Below are 16,037 nucleotides of genomic sequence, written 5' to 3' on the forward strand. Positions count from 1 at the left end.
CAAATTACATTACGTCTTATGCCCGATTGGATGAGCTAGTTGAAGCTGTCACTAATCGTGGTGCAGTGGAAATTCCCTCGGATGAAATTTCACAGCCGAGAACAGTTGTAGCCACTAAGAATAATATTGGCACATCGTTCCCTTTAGATACCACTGAGCTTCACCGACGGGAGATTACACTAGCGGTGGATGCCTATATGGCCGGTCATCCTTTACTCCCCATAGTGGAAAGACTAATTATATCTGAAAACTTGCACATGAATGATGGTGAAGGCATGTATACAAGGTGATAGGCATACTCTAGTGAGTAAAGATTCTTCATCGTCAAGCTCCAACATGAGGATAGTTGGTGTTGGTAACGAAAGTGTAAAGACCACTCAGCAAAGTAAAAGTTCTGTCCCCTTGGAGTCGGAAGAAGTGTTACCGAGTTCTAAACTGTCCCTAGCTCGAGAGAAAAAAAAAGTGCCCCATTAACAGATCTAGCACCAAAAATAATTCAGCTAATCCAATATGTGCGGGTCAATAATAGGGAAACAACTTTGGTAAGGGAGGGTCCTCGAAATGCTTCAGAGGAAATGAAAGCAAAAAATGACCAAAAGACATTGCACTTCACTAAACGGACAGCTGCATATTATTTAAATCTGCAATGCAGACCGAATCCATGCATTCAGTTTGATCTAAACAGGCGGTCTATTTTAGCTATATTTTCAGACATTCCCCAGCTCAAACATATATCAACTGACATTGCACTAGTGGAATTTCCAAACGCTCCCAGGTTAAGTAATGTCAGAATCTGGATGAATTCACGAGTTATACAAAATACAATATGACTGGCCAAAAACGAGCTATTTGCTCTGGGTTTTGAAATTTCAACAGAGGTCCTAGCAACTAATAGTATAAGTGGTACAAAACCTGTTGTGGTAAATAAAAGGTAAAGATCTGTGGACTTCTGCTTATAGAAAATCAACACCGGCCAGCCAAAATGGGCGTGTCTTGAGGCCTCTAACTAGACGTAACTACTCCCGATTTGGAGATTGCATTGCTTAGTTGGAATACAAGATAATTCAAGCATTTGTTAAACAATAATGAAAACTCTTTGAATGGATTCAATGAACAAGTTACGTCTTACCTTGTAACGTTCTTTCGACGGGATGTTCCTCCGACGTATTCCTCATCTTAGATATATCTCCTTCCAGCTCTGCTGGCCTCGGAACATTTTTTCTCTCTAGAGGGTGGTGCGCGTCGACGTCCTCCGAGTCGATGTCCCTCGACAGCCGCCGTATCGGCATCGACGTCATCCTGCCTATAAAGGCCGCGTGCAGCGTCCGTTGCTCAGTTCCGTTTTGTAGCCCACAATAATACTTTCTGGACTAAACTAATCACCCTGAAGGAGCGTAAGCTGCAACAACAAGAGAAGTAGAACTGCGGGGATGGATGGGAGGGTCGATGAGGAATACGTCGGAGGAACATCCCGTCGAAAGAACGTTACCAGGTAAGAAGTAACTTGTTCTTCGAAGGGATTGTGTCCTCCGACGTATTCCTCATCTTAGATAGGCTCCCATAGCAGTATTCTATTATCGGAGGAGGGAGTACTGACTTCACGCTGTCTTCTATTGATGAATAGAATGCAGTACAGCCCTTCCAAACCTAGTCTCTTGACTGGAGGAGGAATCCAAATTGTAAAAACGTGTAAAGGTATGGACAGACGACCATGTAGCGGCCGCACAACTGTCTTTAACCGGCACGCCTCTTTTGAGGGCCAATGAAGCTGTAATACCTCTGGTCGAATGAGCCCTAAGGTTTTGAGGGGGCTCTTTCCCTGCCAGTTTATAACATTCCAGAATGGCTAGAATGATCCATCTGGAAATGGTCTGCTTAGTTATTGGTAACCCCAGCTTGTGACCTGCGTAACCTACAAACAGCTGGTCTGCCTGTCTTATCCTGGCTAGTCTGCTGATGTAAAAACTTAAAGCCCTCCTAGGGTCTAGCCTGTGTAACCTCTCTTCCTCTTTCCCCGGTTGAGGAGGAGGATACAAAGATGGTAGGGTAATCTTCTGAGTGATATGGAATTCAGAAACCACCTTTGGGAGGAAATTAGGCTTCACTTGCAGGACAACTTTGTCTTTGTGAAATATTGTGTGAGGGGGTTTACAAGAAAGAGCTTGTAATTCGCTCACCCTTCTAGCAGATGTAAGTGCTATTAATAAAACAGTTTTAAGGGTAAGGAATCTTAACGAACAAGAATGGAGAGGTTCGAAAGGTGTGCCCATCAGGAAAGTTAGTACTAAGTTTAAATCCCATAGGGGAACTTGGAATGGTCTTGGGGGATAAACATTGGTTAACCCCTTTAGAAACGGTATTACCAAGGGTAATTTGAAATAGGATGGTTCTTCCGCAGTACGCTTAAAGATGGATAGCGCTGCGAGATAGCCCTTAATGGTGCCAACTTGAAGGCCTGAATTTGCCAAATATAGTAGGAAGGACAAAACCATTGGTGTACCACATGAAAAAGGGTCAATATTCTGTTCTCTACACCAGCTGCAAAATCTGTTCCAACGGCAGCGGTATAAAGACTTTGTTGCTGGCCTCCTTGCCGAAAGCAACACCTCCATAACATCATCAGGGAGGTCCCAATCCTTGTACCTCAGCCTTTCAGAAGCCAAGCGTGAAGGTTGAGGGTTTTGATGTCTGGATGGAGAACCTGACCTCCCTTCTGTGAGAGTAGGTTCTCTCTGAGTGGAAGTCGAATTGGAGGGCAGATGGACAAGTCTAGAAGGTTCGGGTACCACGTTCTCCTGGCCCAATCCGGGGCAATTAGGATCATGGTTCGCCGGAATCTTCTCAACCTCCTGATCATTTGATGAATGACAGGGACCGGTGGGAACGCGTACAGAAGCGGAAACTCCCAGTCCACTATGAACGTGTCTCCCAGAGCTCCTCTCGGGGGAAATTCCCTTGAGCAGAACAGGTCGCATTTCCTGTTTAGGCTGGTGGCGAACAGATCTACCTGAGGGGTTCCCCAAAGGGCGAAGATCTCTTGAAGGACTTCCTGAGCTAGCTCCCACTCGTGGGAGACTGTTCTGCCCGCTCAGAGCGTCCGCTGTCAAGTTCTTGTCTCCGGCTAGGTGAACTGCCGATAGAGAGATTCCTTCTCGGATTGCCCAAAACCAGAGCTGCATCGCCATCTGCACAGGGGTAGTGATCCTACGCCTCCTCTTTTGTTGAGGTAATGCATGGCCACCGTGCTGTCGGTCATTATCAGGACGTTCTTCCCTTGTACAGCTGGCAGGAACGCCTTCAGCGCAAGTCTGATGACTCTCAGCTCTAACAGGTTGATGTGTAGTCTGGACTCTGATGGAGACCAACGACCGCTGATGGTCAAGTCGTTGGCGTGGGCTCCCCACCCCGTGAGCGAGGCATCCGTGACTACTGTTATCTCCGGCCAGGGTTGCCAAAACTGTTCTCCTTTCAGAATGTTCTCCTGACAGGCCCACCACTGAAGGTCTCAAGCCACCCTGCTGGGAACCTGAAGAAGATCTGTCATTCTCCCTGAGAATTGTGACCACTGAGTCCTCAGTGCCCACTGGAGGGATCTCATTCTCAGACGAGCCTCTGGCACTAGGAAAATGCAGGATGCCATGAGGCCTAGCAACCTCAAAAAGTCGAAGGCTGGGAGACGTTGGGCATCTTGGAACTTGGTAACCATCTGTAGAATATCTTGAGCCCTCACCTCTGGTGGCGAGGCTTTTCCCAGGGAAGTGTCCAGGATCGCTCCTATGAACTGGAGTCTCTGCGATGGTATCATTTGTGACTTCTTTAAATTGAGGGAGAAGCCCAGTCTGTGAAGGAAGTGGCACACGTGATTTAGCTGGATCTGAGCTTGTTCCGAAGCAACAGCCCTGATCAACCAATCGTCCAGGTAGGGGTAGACGTGAATCCCTTCCCTCCTTAGACTTGCAGCCACTACCGACATTAACTTGGTGAAGACCCTCGGGGCGGAGGTCAGCCCAAATGGCAGCACTCGAAATTGATAGTGAGAGTTGCCAATTGCAAACCTCAGGTATTTCCTGTGTTTGAGATGGATAGGCACATGGAAATAAGCGTCCTGAAGGTCCAGAGATACCAACCAGTCCTGGAACTGAAGGGCCTGGAGGATCTGAGAAAGAGTGACCATCTTGAATTTGTCTTTTCTGAGGAATTTGTTCAATTCTCGAAAGTCCAAGATAGGTCTCAGTCCTCCGTCTTTCTTTGGAATGAGAAAGTAAGGTGAGTACCAGCCCTTGTTCCTCTCCGCTACAGGTACCGGTTCTATGGCACCTTTCTCTAGCAGGTCCAAAATTTCCTGCAAGAGGAGCGGATCTGGAGCTTTCTGAGAGCTGATCCCCAGTGGATGACTGAGGTATACGTAGGAAAGGCAGGCAGTAACCTTGGGCAACTATTTCCAATGCCCAAGCATCTGACGTGATAGCCTGCCATACCGCCAGATGTTGAGTCAACCTGCCTCCTACAGGTGTCCTGTGAGGCGAGTCCTCAGAGTGGTTTTGGGGCGGCTGATGCAGATGCCGATGGTAAAGAGGCACCTGCGGCTTTTGAATATCTACCCCGTCCCACCTCGGGTAGTTCTTCTTTGTCCCCTTTGAGCCAGTCGTCTTCTACCTCTTCCGAATGCGGAGTAGAAGCGAAAGGACTTGCCCCTCGCAGAGGTTCCTGTGGGACGAAAAGGAGTTTGACGGATTGCAGCTCCTAGGGATTTTGCTGCTGCTTTTGAAGTTTGCAGTTTCTAAACTGTCATCCGCCTTTTTCCCGAACAAAGAAGAGCCATCGAATGGCATGTTCAAGAGCCTGGCTTGCACATCTGGGGCAAAACCAGACTTCTCAACCAAGCAAATCTCCTGGTTGATGTACTTGCCGCCATTGCTCTGCTGATAGTCAGCCGAATCAATGCCCGTCTGGAGGGATTCGCACATAGCGTCTTTACCGTCCTGTATAATATTCAGGAACGCATCCCTTTCTTCTTCCTCCGGGATGCAGTCAGCCGCTGTAGAAGCACACTCCCAAAGTGTATGGCTGAACCTAGCAAGGGTGCAAGTAGCATTAACAGATTTTAACGCCATGCTACATGCTGAAAAGACTTTCTTTGCCATAGCATCATATTTTTTATCGTCCCTGTCCTGTGGGACGGTAGGATAAGCCGTCTTGACATCGGTAGAGGATGCTGCCTGTACCACCAGACTTTCTGGGGATGGGTGTTTAGACAAAAACTCCGGGTCTGTAGAAGATACCCTGTACTTTGTAGACAGTTTTTTTATTTACTGCTGGTACTACATCTGGGGTTTCCCAGTTTGTCATGATCTTCCTCTGAAGAGCTTTATGAAAAGGCACCACAGGATCCTCCTGTGGGCCTTTGTCAAGAATATCCATGAGGTCATCTTGTTGTAAAGATTCTGAAGGTGCAGACCACCCCATGAACTCTGTGATCCTGGCCATTAAGGCTCTATAGGGGGTTTCAGCATCAGCATGCTCCCCCGGGTCTGGCCTAGCAAAATCCACCTCAGGGGAAGTGTCTAACCCACTTGCCTCATGTAAGGAATCATGAAGATCCTTTAACCTGCGTTCTTCAGAGGAAATTTCCTCTCTAATTGGGGTTACAGGTCCCTGCAACTCAAATGTGTCTTCCTGTTCAGACAATTCACCCTCTTCCAAAATTGAGGACATAGTTCTCAATTGTTCTGAACTCATAAAGGGAGTAAATCCCATTTCCAAGGCAGAGGGAGCCGAACTTGTCATTATCGGCCTCGAAAACGTCGATGCCGTCGACGCCAAAGGCTTCGAGCGTGGCGTCGAAAACAAAGGCGGAAGCCTCGAAGACCTCGACAGAATTGGAATTCTACTCGACAATCTCTAAGCCATCGACGTCGAGGACCTGGGGATAGTCACTGGGTGTGTCGTAACCGTGACTTTTCTTGGCGTCGACGCCGGTGTCGAAGCTGTCGAGTCGACAGACCCGTGTGTCAAAGGTCCCTTCGACAACGGCGTCAAAGACATCGACCTCGACGGAACCCTAGTCGACGGCACCTTCGAGGAAGGTTTGGAGGTCATAGTCCTACTCGAGGGTTCGAGGCGCGCTCGAGAGGTTTCCTCTGCCGGGTACTGTGACTCGCGGCGTTTTTGACTTTCGGGTCTTTCGACCAGAGCATCGCTCTCGGCAGTCTTCGAGGGGGTTGAGGCCGCTTTCTCGAAGACGCTCATCATATTTTTGCGGAATTCCTCCCATTCAGCCCGGGAACTATGTTTCGTGGGGCAAGGGATTCTTTTTGGCGAAACAGAGGAAGAAGAAGACGGAGAAGGGGGGGGTCTTCGACGTCTCCTCTTCGAGTGCTTCGATCTCGAGGAGTGATGAGACCCACTCCGAGACCAGGAGCGCGAATGGTGACGAGGAGACGAGTGTCTCGACTTCGTCGACGAAGAAGAAGCTTTAAAAGTCTTACCTTTCTCCAGCTTCCCCCTACGCTCCTTCAGGGCCTTAGCTGTCATGGACACAGTCCTCGCATTCCGAACAATGGTGTTCAGCTCCCAAAAACCACAGACAAACTCTGTGAGGGTCAGTCAGCGACATCTTTTTCCCACAATCTCGGCATTTTTTGAAGCCGGATCGAGGAGTTGTCGGTTCCGACGAGGAAGCCATCGAGTACGGATCGAATGACTCGAGGCAAATAGGATTAATCTGACAAGAACTGAGCAACGGTATTCCGAGGCACCGAGTAAGCGCGGAAAAACGGAACTGAGCAACGGACGCTGCGCGCGGCTTTTATAGGCAGGATGACGTCGACATCGATACGGCGGCTGTCGAGGGACATCGACTCGGAGGACTTCGACTCGGAGGACTTCGACGTGCAGCGCCCTCTAGAGAGAAAACATTTTCCGAGGCCAGCAGAGCTGGAAGGAGATATATCTAAGATGAGGAATACGTCGGAGGACACAATCCCTTCGAAATCTTACTTTGGCAAGTGACGTGGCTCGTAGGGATTCCAATATGGGATAATCGCAATATTTATCTAAATGCTGCTAATAAAACAAATCGAGTGAGACCAACATCTGGCCTACTTATTGCAGTAAAGCAAGACTCTGATTTGCAATCTGAGCAATGGGCGTCTCCAATTATATGCAAATGATAAAGGTATATACAAATTTGTTCAGCTGTGCGGTTGTTAATCTATACTGGAATTCAGTGGGAAAGTCTGATAGTTGCTTCTTCAAAGATCTGATTGGACTATTTCTGTGGATTGCCTTAGACTCATCAGTACCCTTTATATTGCTTGATGGTGATCTGATTCTTAATTTTATTTCTGAAAAATCTGCAGTCAATAAAAGCAGACTTATAAAATGGATTTTTTTAAATAAAATCTCAAAATTTGCATAGATTAAATGGAGCTTTCAAGTCAGATATTCCCCTTTTCCGACTTGGCGCAGAGGTGCGAGTTACTCTACGATTGATTACATCTATGTGAACTCGAATTTACTCTCCGATTCTGGATTTTTGTATTGTGAAATCTAATATGGGTGATCAAGACCAACTAACAACTAATTGGGTTATACTTAGTACTAATCAAGTTGATAGGAATCATCATCAACAAGGTTTCCTTGTGATAAACACAGGGCAAAATAGACTGATGGTCGGAGGAGGCACTAAAAGATTTCAACAAATTACTGTGAATTGAAGACAAAGAATAACCAGGTTACTCACCGTAATGACCACCTTTACTCCTAGTCCATAGTCCCATTTTCCTCCATACTTATGGGACATTCCTCCATCCTGTGGTACGGGACCGGAGCACTTTGTGAAATGCATCACATTTTTGTCCTTCCTCTTAACGCGGGGTACCGCACACGGCCGTAACCCCGCCCTTCTTAGCTCAGCCGAGCTCATCGCCCATCAGTCCTTTTCCATCGCCAGGTCAGAGACCTTTCAGCAATAATAGAGGATACTTATTAGAGGGGACGGCGGTAGGGCGTATGGAGGAAAGGGGACTAGGAGTAAGGTGGTCACTACGGTGAGTAACCTGGTTATACTCCTACGTCCCGTCCCCTTTCCTCCATACTTATGGGAGATTCCCAAGCACTCCTCACAGGAACTACGGGTGGATGGAAACCCCTTTACTGAAAAAGATTTTTCAGTACAGCCTGGCAAAACTGAGTATCAGATCTGGAGCTCAAGTCCAAGCAGTAATGTTTACAAAAAGCCGATGGGGAGGCCCAATTAGCCGCTTTCGCAATGGTCTCCCAAGGGACATACTTTTGAAAGGCAACATCAGCTGCCTTGTCCGTACCAGATGTGCATGGATCGCTTTAGGAGGCTGTAGACCCTGAATAGTGTAAGACACTGTAATAGAGGCAGCAATCCATCTGGAGATAGTTGCTTTGGAGGCCTGCTTGCCTTGCGGGTTACCAAAGGACACCAAAAGTTGAGAAGAACCAAGTTCAGGAGTTCTGTCCAGATAGAACTTAAGAGCTCTTCAGACATCCAGGCAATGCAAAACCCGCTCAGCTTCCGAGGCCGGGTTTGGAAAGAAGACAAGCAGTGAGGTTGACTGATTAAGATGGAAATCGGAAACCACCTTTGGTAGGAAAGAAGGATTTGGCCTAAGGATTATCCTTATGGAAAACAAAGAAGGGACGCTCCACCGACAAAGCTTGGAGCTCACTCACATGCCTTGCAGAGGTAACGGCAACAAAGAAAGCCACCTTCCACGAAAGGTGCTTAAGATCTACCGTAGCCATGGTTTGAAAGGCTTATGGCACAAGGCCTTAAGAACCACGTTCAGATCCCACGTCGGATGCGGATTGCGAACAGGAGGGTAAAGACGCATTAGACCCGCAAAGTGTGTTTAATCACTGGATATGACAGTGAGAAAGAACACTGGTCTGTGGAGTTCTGAGAACCAAAACCTGGCCGGCCACCACGGGGCTATCAGTAGACGAGAACAGTTCACTGAGTTCTTCAACTTCCAAATTGCCCGGTGAACTAGAGGCAGAGGCGGGAAGGCGTAAGCTCTCATGTTGTGCCATGGAATCTCTAGAGCATCCCCCAGAGAGGAGGCACCCAGCCCCCCTCTGGAGGCATACAGAGGAAGCTTCTTGTTCGCCGCCGTTGCAAAGAGGTCCACCTGCGGTGTGCCCCAGCGTGAGAAAATCCCTGAGAGGACCTCCGGCTTCAATTCCCACTCGTAGCCTGCTTGTTGATGTAATACATTGACACCACGTTGTCCGTTCTTATGCGGACCACTTTGATGACAATGACCGGTCGAACGCCTTGAGCGCCAAGAAAATCGCCAGAAGCTCCAAATGGTTTATGTGCAGGAGCTGGTCATGAGGCGACCAGAGGTCCGAGACCTGAAGGAGATCTAACGTCGTGCCCCCACCCTAGGAGGGAGGAGTCCGTTGTGATTGTCACCATAGGGACCGGGTCCTGAAACCCTGCGCCCCCAGACAGATTGCTGAGAGATGAACACCAGTCCAGGTCCACTCATGGAATCCGGAATAATTATCCGCATGGAGTCTGGGTCAACTGCCTTACGCCATGAATTCCGAAGGGCCATCTGGGTCCTTCTCATTTTGAGACGAGCAAGAGGAAGAGCCAGCACACACGAGGCCATGAGGCCCAGAAGCCTCTAGAACCACCAGGCCGACCTACTCTGCGACTGCGCAAACATCTGACTCGTGGCCAACAGATCCGCCATTCTGTCCCCGGTCAGGTATACTCTGCAGTCGATCGTGTTCCAACGAAAACCCATAAAAATCAGGTCCTGAGAGACCGTCATGGAGGATTTCCGCCAGTTCACCGACAGCCCAAGATGGAACAGGAGCTGAAGAAGAGACTGGAGGTTGCCCGCTTCCGCCAGCGGACAAGGCCTGCGTAGAAGCCAATCGTCCAAATAAGAATACACATGGATACCCTGAAGACGAAGATAGGCCGCAATCACCGACATCTTCGTGAAGACACGCGGCGCCGAGCTGAGGCCAAAAGGAAGCACCCGAAACTGGAAGTGCTCCTCTCCCAAAGAGAAACGGAGGTACCTCCTGTGTGGAGCCCAAATTAGGATATGCATGTACGCATCTTGAAGGTCCACCACGCTGAGCCAATCGCCCGCCTGCAAAGCGGAGCGAATCTGGCCAGGCGTGATCATCTTGAATTTCTCTTGGGGCAAGGAAAGATTGAACTGGGAAAGGTCTAGGATGGTGCGCCGGCCAGCCTGGTTGGGTTTGGGCACCGTAAATAGCCGGGAGTAGAAGCCCTCCCCTCGCTCCCCAAGGGGAACGGGTTACACAGCTCTGAGGAGCAGAGGTTTCTGAACCTCGGCCTTGAGGGAGGGTGAGCCCGACAGCTGAAAAGGAGGGTTGAGGGGCTGGGGTAGGGGGTAAAGGTAAGTGGAAGTCCGTCCGAGCGACTGACCAGACCCATCTGTCTTCTGTGATGGTCTGCCACGACTCCCAATGAGACGCAATGCGTCCATCCACAGGGGTCTCGTGCAAGCACGGAAAAACCTCATTTAGCAGGTTTATCGGTGGCGGTGCCACCTGAACCTGATGAGGAGGCTGAGGAGCGGGAGAAATACCGCGTACGCTGTTGTCTACAGCGGTTATTTCCCGCAGGAGTATCCACTCTGTGCGATTTGCAGTCGAGGAAGCCCCTAAAACCAGAAGAAGGTCGACTCTGCGATAACTGTCTGAGGTTTGAAAGGAGGTTTAACCAGAACAGACAATGATTTAGCCGTCTGAGTGCTATCCTTGGTTTTGGTGAGCTCTAACATCAGTAGAAGAATGAAAAAGCTCCTTACCATCGAATGGAAGGTCCAATACTTGGTCTTGCACTTCCTTCGGAAACTTAGTGGCATGCAACCACGCTTGTCTCGAGGTATCAACCCCGAGCATCATGCCCCGAGCCGAGGTGTCTACGTGATGAGCCGCAGCCTCCAGGAGATCCTGGGACAAGACCCTGGCATCGGAAAGGCCACCTCTGAAGTCTTCCAACTTCTCGACCGGAATGTGCTCCTCAAACTCCGACAGACGTTTCCACATCCGCATGTTAGCTCCCGCCAAAATCAATTCGGCATTGGGCTGCCTGAGCTGCAAGGCCGAATTGGCAAGGATCTTCCTCCCTAGGGAGTCCAGGAGCTTGTCCTCCCTTCCCAAGACCTGAGTAGCCGTCGCGTAAGAGGATGCTGCAGGTCTGGACTGCAACGTGGCCGCAGCCACCACTGTGGAGGAGGGAGGCGGACAAGACGACAAGGCCACTTCCTCCGAAGAGTGTAGCCTGTACCTCGCGTCAATCTTTTTATTGACAAAAAGTCCTGAGTGTGGCTTCTCCCAGACTCTTCGGACCTCGGCCAAAACATCCTTCTGCAGGAAAAGGCTGGTACGCTCCAAAGGAGACAGGGTGAACGCCCCAGAAAGCACGCCCTCCTGTGGAGCAGGTGCCTCGGGAATGGAACATCTAAGAAATTCATCATGTCCAGTACCCGGTCATGAAACGCTCTAACAGAGCGGGGAAGGTCCTCGTCGTCCTGCTCGCCTTGAGGGTCATTTGACAGGTCAGGATCCTGCTGAACCATGTCAGGCACTGCCTTGTCCACTGGGGACAACGGTGGCAAAGGCGGAAGAGCAGGGGCAGGCACTACGGGCAAAGGAGGCGTCGGCGGAACCACCAGAGGATCGGGTGGAGCCGGGGGCGAAGTGGACATAACGGGGAAGGGTGTCACACCGGCCGTTCCACCGACATATCCACATAAATCAAAGGTGCCGCCACCGTGGGCAACGAAACATTATGCAGAAGAGGCATCCAGGCATTCCAATTATAAACCGGCCGGTAAGGATGCGCACAAGGGACCTTAGGTTCACCCAAGAGACTGAGCCCTACACCAGAAGCCGATGGCATAGTTGTAGGGGTAGCACTTAAAATGGCCGCCGTGGTCGTGGCGGGAATGGGCGCCATTTTGTCCTCATCTGAGGGGGAACTGCGGCATGTGAGGAAGTGAGGCAGGGGTCCCTGGCGATGGATCAGGGGTCTTAATCTTAGCCTTAACATAAGGAACCTCAGCCGAGCCGGTACTATAAGCCCTGGAATGTTTTTGTGACATACCAACCGCCAACTGAGCCTTCAAAGGAAGGACTTCGGCACTGCCAGTAAAAGAAGAACTTTGCTTCTTTGCCCCCTCAACAGATCTGGTGTCACCACAAGAGCGGGAACGGTGCACTTTCACCGACAAAGCCTTGACCGGCCTCTCAGAACTGTTGATAGCTTTAGCCTCCGTACGAGGGACCTCGGACCCAGGCGTGGTAACAGCCTCTTCTGCGTGGGCCTCAAACATCCGTTCGGTAACTACAAGCCCAGCCAAGGTGTTGGGGAGAATTCTCTTTAGGCTGAATCTCCTAACCTAGTGAGTCCCACAGCAGCTTTGCTGGATTTCTGGAGTTCTCCTGCCAAGAGTGAGACTCTTTCTCCCACTCTTGGACATGATTTATGGTGTTCATTTGACTGTTTGTGTTTTATGGGCTATGGCGTCCTTTACTCCATAGGGCCTCATGTGTTTTTACTGTGTGTGTTACACAGCACCCTCCGTGCAGTGACACCCCACCATAGACTCCATACCCTGGGACTGACTACTGTCTCCCAGGGCATGTAAAGTCACCATTGGCTTTACTAGCCCCAAATTATTAACAGAAACCAGCACAAACCATTATATTGTGGACGTACTGGTCGGGGCAATTCGATTGCCCCGGGGTCTGTTAGTCGAGGGGGCACGTCTCCGTCCCCCATGGTCGAGTTTTGGCTGGTGGCAGTGTATACTACTTTTTATATTCGACCGCAAATATATCCCTATGGGATTTTCCCATTGTTCGAGGCTACCAACTTTAGTTATTTAATTCTCATAGCCTCGAACATACCGCCGGTTTATTTAATTAATATTAATTCGCTGGTTGGTATTTTTTGCTAGGACTCGATTCTAAAATGGTGTTTGTGTTCTCTTCTGTGACTCCAACCCAAGCCCTTTGTTCCACATTTTGGCGGGCTTCTCCACAGAAGCCTCCAAAAGTGGTGTCACTCTGTCTGGGTACCACATGGGTTGCGGGAGGGGGTTTAGGCACCCTGGACTGAGTTACCTTGGTAACTCAAGTCGCACTCTTGTGTGATTGGCCCAAGTGGTGAGCCGGCCGGCTCACCACTTAGCATGTTTGATTGACAGCTAGGCTGAGTGAATGGGGGTGCGCTGCATAAAAGCAGGGCTTTGGGGACTGGAACTTCAGAAGTCGCCACAGGACCTGAGAATCCGACGAGGGAGAAGCTGAGCAGACCTACCACGACAACACCACCGGTGGAGCCCTGCGGAACCGACTCACCACTTCCTGACTACACAGAAGATCTCCCGGCTGGAGAGGCTTCTTCCCCTGACTGGTGGGCACAACCAGTTTACCTTCTTTTCCTCGCATCCCAGGACGTCTTGTGGTCGAATTGCCCGTGCCAAGCACCCCGGCAACCGGATAGCCACTTACCACTGGACCGCGAATAAAAGGACCGCTCCTTTTACCCGAGAACTCCGCGGCTGGTTTCTTCCCTGGCAGTGCAACGGACTCCAGTCTTCCTCCCCGACGAGATCCTCTCTTCCCCCGGACGAAGCACCGACTTGCATCCGCTGCCAGGAACAACTGCCCCCGTTGGGAGTATTCTCACCACTTTAAGGTACCATGTCCGCCAGGCCTCCCTTTCTAAAGATTGCTACAAGGTAATAATAATCCCTTAACCTTCTGTACTGGGCTGGCCGCCTTGACCATCTAACTGGTCCCTTTCTTTGGTCCAACTCTTCCTGAACCTTTTCAAGACTTTTTGTGCACTTCAACCGTGTGACCTTGGACACATTTCTTTCTGATCCTCTTAAAGTGGATCCGGCCTTCTGAACTCTAACTTCACAGTTTTACTTTGCCTTCCTCTCTTGTTGTGTTCTTATGAAAGTGTTGGGATCTGTTTCAAATTATACTCTGCTTTTCTCTCCCTTTTAAAATGAATTATTAGAGTGCTATCTGCGTTAAGCACTCAGCGCTGTCTGAAAATAAGTGGGGCTTTACTTAAGAATTGTCTAAATATTCTTTTAAGGGAGTGTATATCTTTTAGTGACCGTGTTTTTGAACTGCTTAATATTAGTACTAGATGTGGTTTTAAAAAAATAATTCTATCTATTTTACACCAAGCTCTGGTCAGTGTTTACTTGTACTACTGTGTTCGTTTGACCCATTGTGAATACTCTGTATACTCTGTATACTGCCTAACTCTTCTTGAGGGAAGTCTGACTGCTCAGCCACCGCTACCAAGTAAATCTGTGTGGTACAGACTGCTACCAAGTGGGTTTACTGCCAAACACCTGTAGTCTTAAATCTTTTGCAGTGGTCCCCAAGGGAACTGCACAGGTTTCCGCCTAACACAAGGCCTCGGGGCACACCCGGTTTTGTTTTTTAGGGAAGCCGACAGAGGCCTCGAAGCGAACTCCAGTACCCCACGACTCAGTAGAACTGGGTCTACAAACAGCCCCCACAGGAGGGGCCTCGGAGCGTACTCCGGTGTTCACAGGCCCCTTACGGAGACCCTCGGAGAAAACTCTGGTAGAATTATTAGGCCCAACGGGCACCTCAGGGCGAACCTCGGTAACAGAGCGGTCAACGCCCCTCCCGGACCGAGAGGGACCCGGGAAGGTATCCCCCGGTCGGGGTGCTCTGAAAAGTAAAGAACTTAGCGAGCGTGGTTTCTTCTCGTCGATGAATGCCTGAAAATGGAAGGAGGAGTTTGTTGGAACACCTCCTCCCAACAACAAAGATGATGTCGGCGAGAGTCTGTCTGGAGGAAGCACCGATGTAGGTATCAGCGATAGGGAGGCCTGGGTTGGGAACAAGGATGTCCCTCTTGAACTTCTTCCTTCCAGACTCAGTGAGAGGAATAGGATAGGAGATAGAGTAGCAGTTTGAGAAGATGTGCGAGACGGAAAGCATCAGAGGGTGCAAGGAGGAACACTTAATGACATTTAATAAACCATTAGAGACCCGAATAAAATGTAAATTATGCCATAAGATATCAAATGCTTTCTCCAAATCAGAAAAAAAAAACAATTCTCACGCCCTTAACGCTACCGTATTACCACTTGGGAGGGCTTCAAGATATTGTAACTTTGAGCCAACTCCTCCAGCCAGACCAACAATTATTTGGAGAAAATCTTACTGGCAATATCCATTATGTTAACTGGCCTATAGCAGTGGGGTGCGGGGGGGATGATCCAAGCACCACTGTCCAAGGAGATAGCATAATACCGTCTCGACAATTGCATTAAACATAAAACAAAAGGGGGTAATTCGAAAAAGCTCCCACTGTATCTCAAGCGGTTTCTTTTTTCCTTTCAGCAATTTTTATATGCCCTTTTGAAGCTAAATATGGCCAGCCTTGTACACATTCAATCATTAAATCATGATCAATTTTATTTGAGATTCTACATTCTGAATCGAACTATGCATGGGGCATCCATTTCTATAACCTGGACCTCCTGAACTGGGAGATGCCAAGTGCTAGATAGTTCCAACGAAAGACTCAAACGATCTGGCCTCTGAACTGTTTAACAGTTTTAAGAGAATATCCCAATTACTTGCGACTTTGTAATTCTTTCCAATGCCTCCTTATTGAGCTTAGGCATCGCCAACCAGCCCCTACGGCTGTCTAACCTCATCTTCGTGGTGCCTACCACTGGCCATTGGAAAATAAACAAGAGAATAGTGATCACTCAAAATTATATTTTTTTTAAACGCACTAATTAATGACTGAGGAACAGTATGACTGGTCTTGTATGTTTAGAAAAGCACCTTTGCCACTAAAGATACCGGAAAATCCCTAGGCAGAATCCTTAAGTACACCTAAAAAAGCAGTGCACCATTTGTGAATAATTTTACGGTTCAAACATTTGCACTAAATTTCTTTCAAATATCTTGCTAGAGAATCTGAAGTCCTT

At 49.0% G+C, this 16,037-nt stretch overlaps 1 protein-coding gene across 3 annotated transcripts in view; it reads right to left on the reverse strand.

The window, feature by feature from the left end:
* Window positions 1-16,037, reverse strand: part of BRD4 (bromodomain containing 4) — a 1,521,397-nt gene that overhangs the window by 1,402,524 nt on the left and 102,836 nt on the right. The gene's annotated exons all lie outside the window — the stretch shown is intronic.

Source organism: Ambystoma mexicanum, chromosome 3q (assembly GCF_040938575.1).
Source record: "Ambystoma mexicanum isolate Mex_15411 chromosome 3q, UKY_AmexF1_1, whole genome shotgun sequence".
NCBI classification, from domain to species: Eukaryota; Metazoa; Chordata; class Amphibia; order Caudata; family Ambystomatidae; genus Ambystoma; species Ambystoma mexicanum.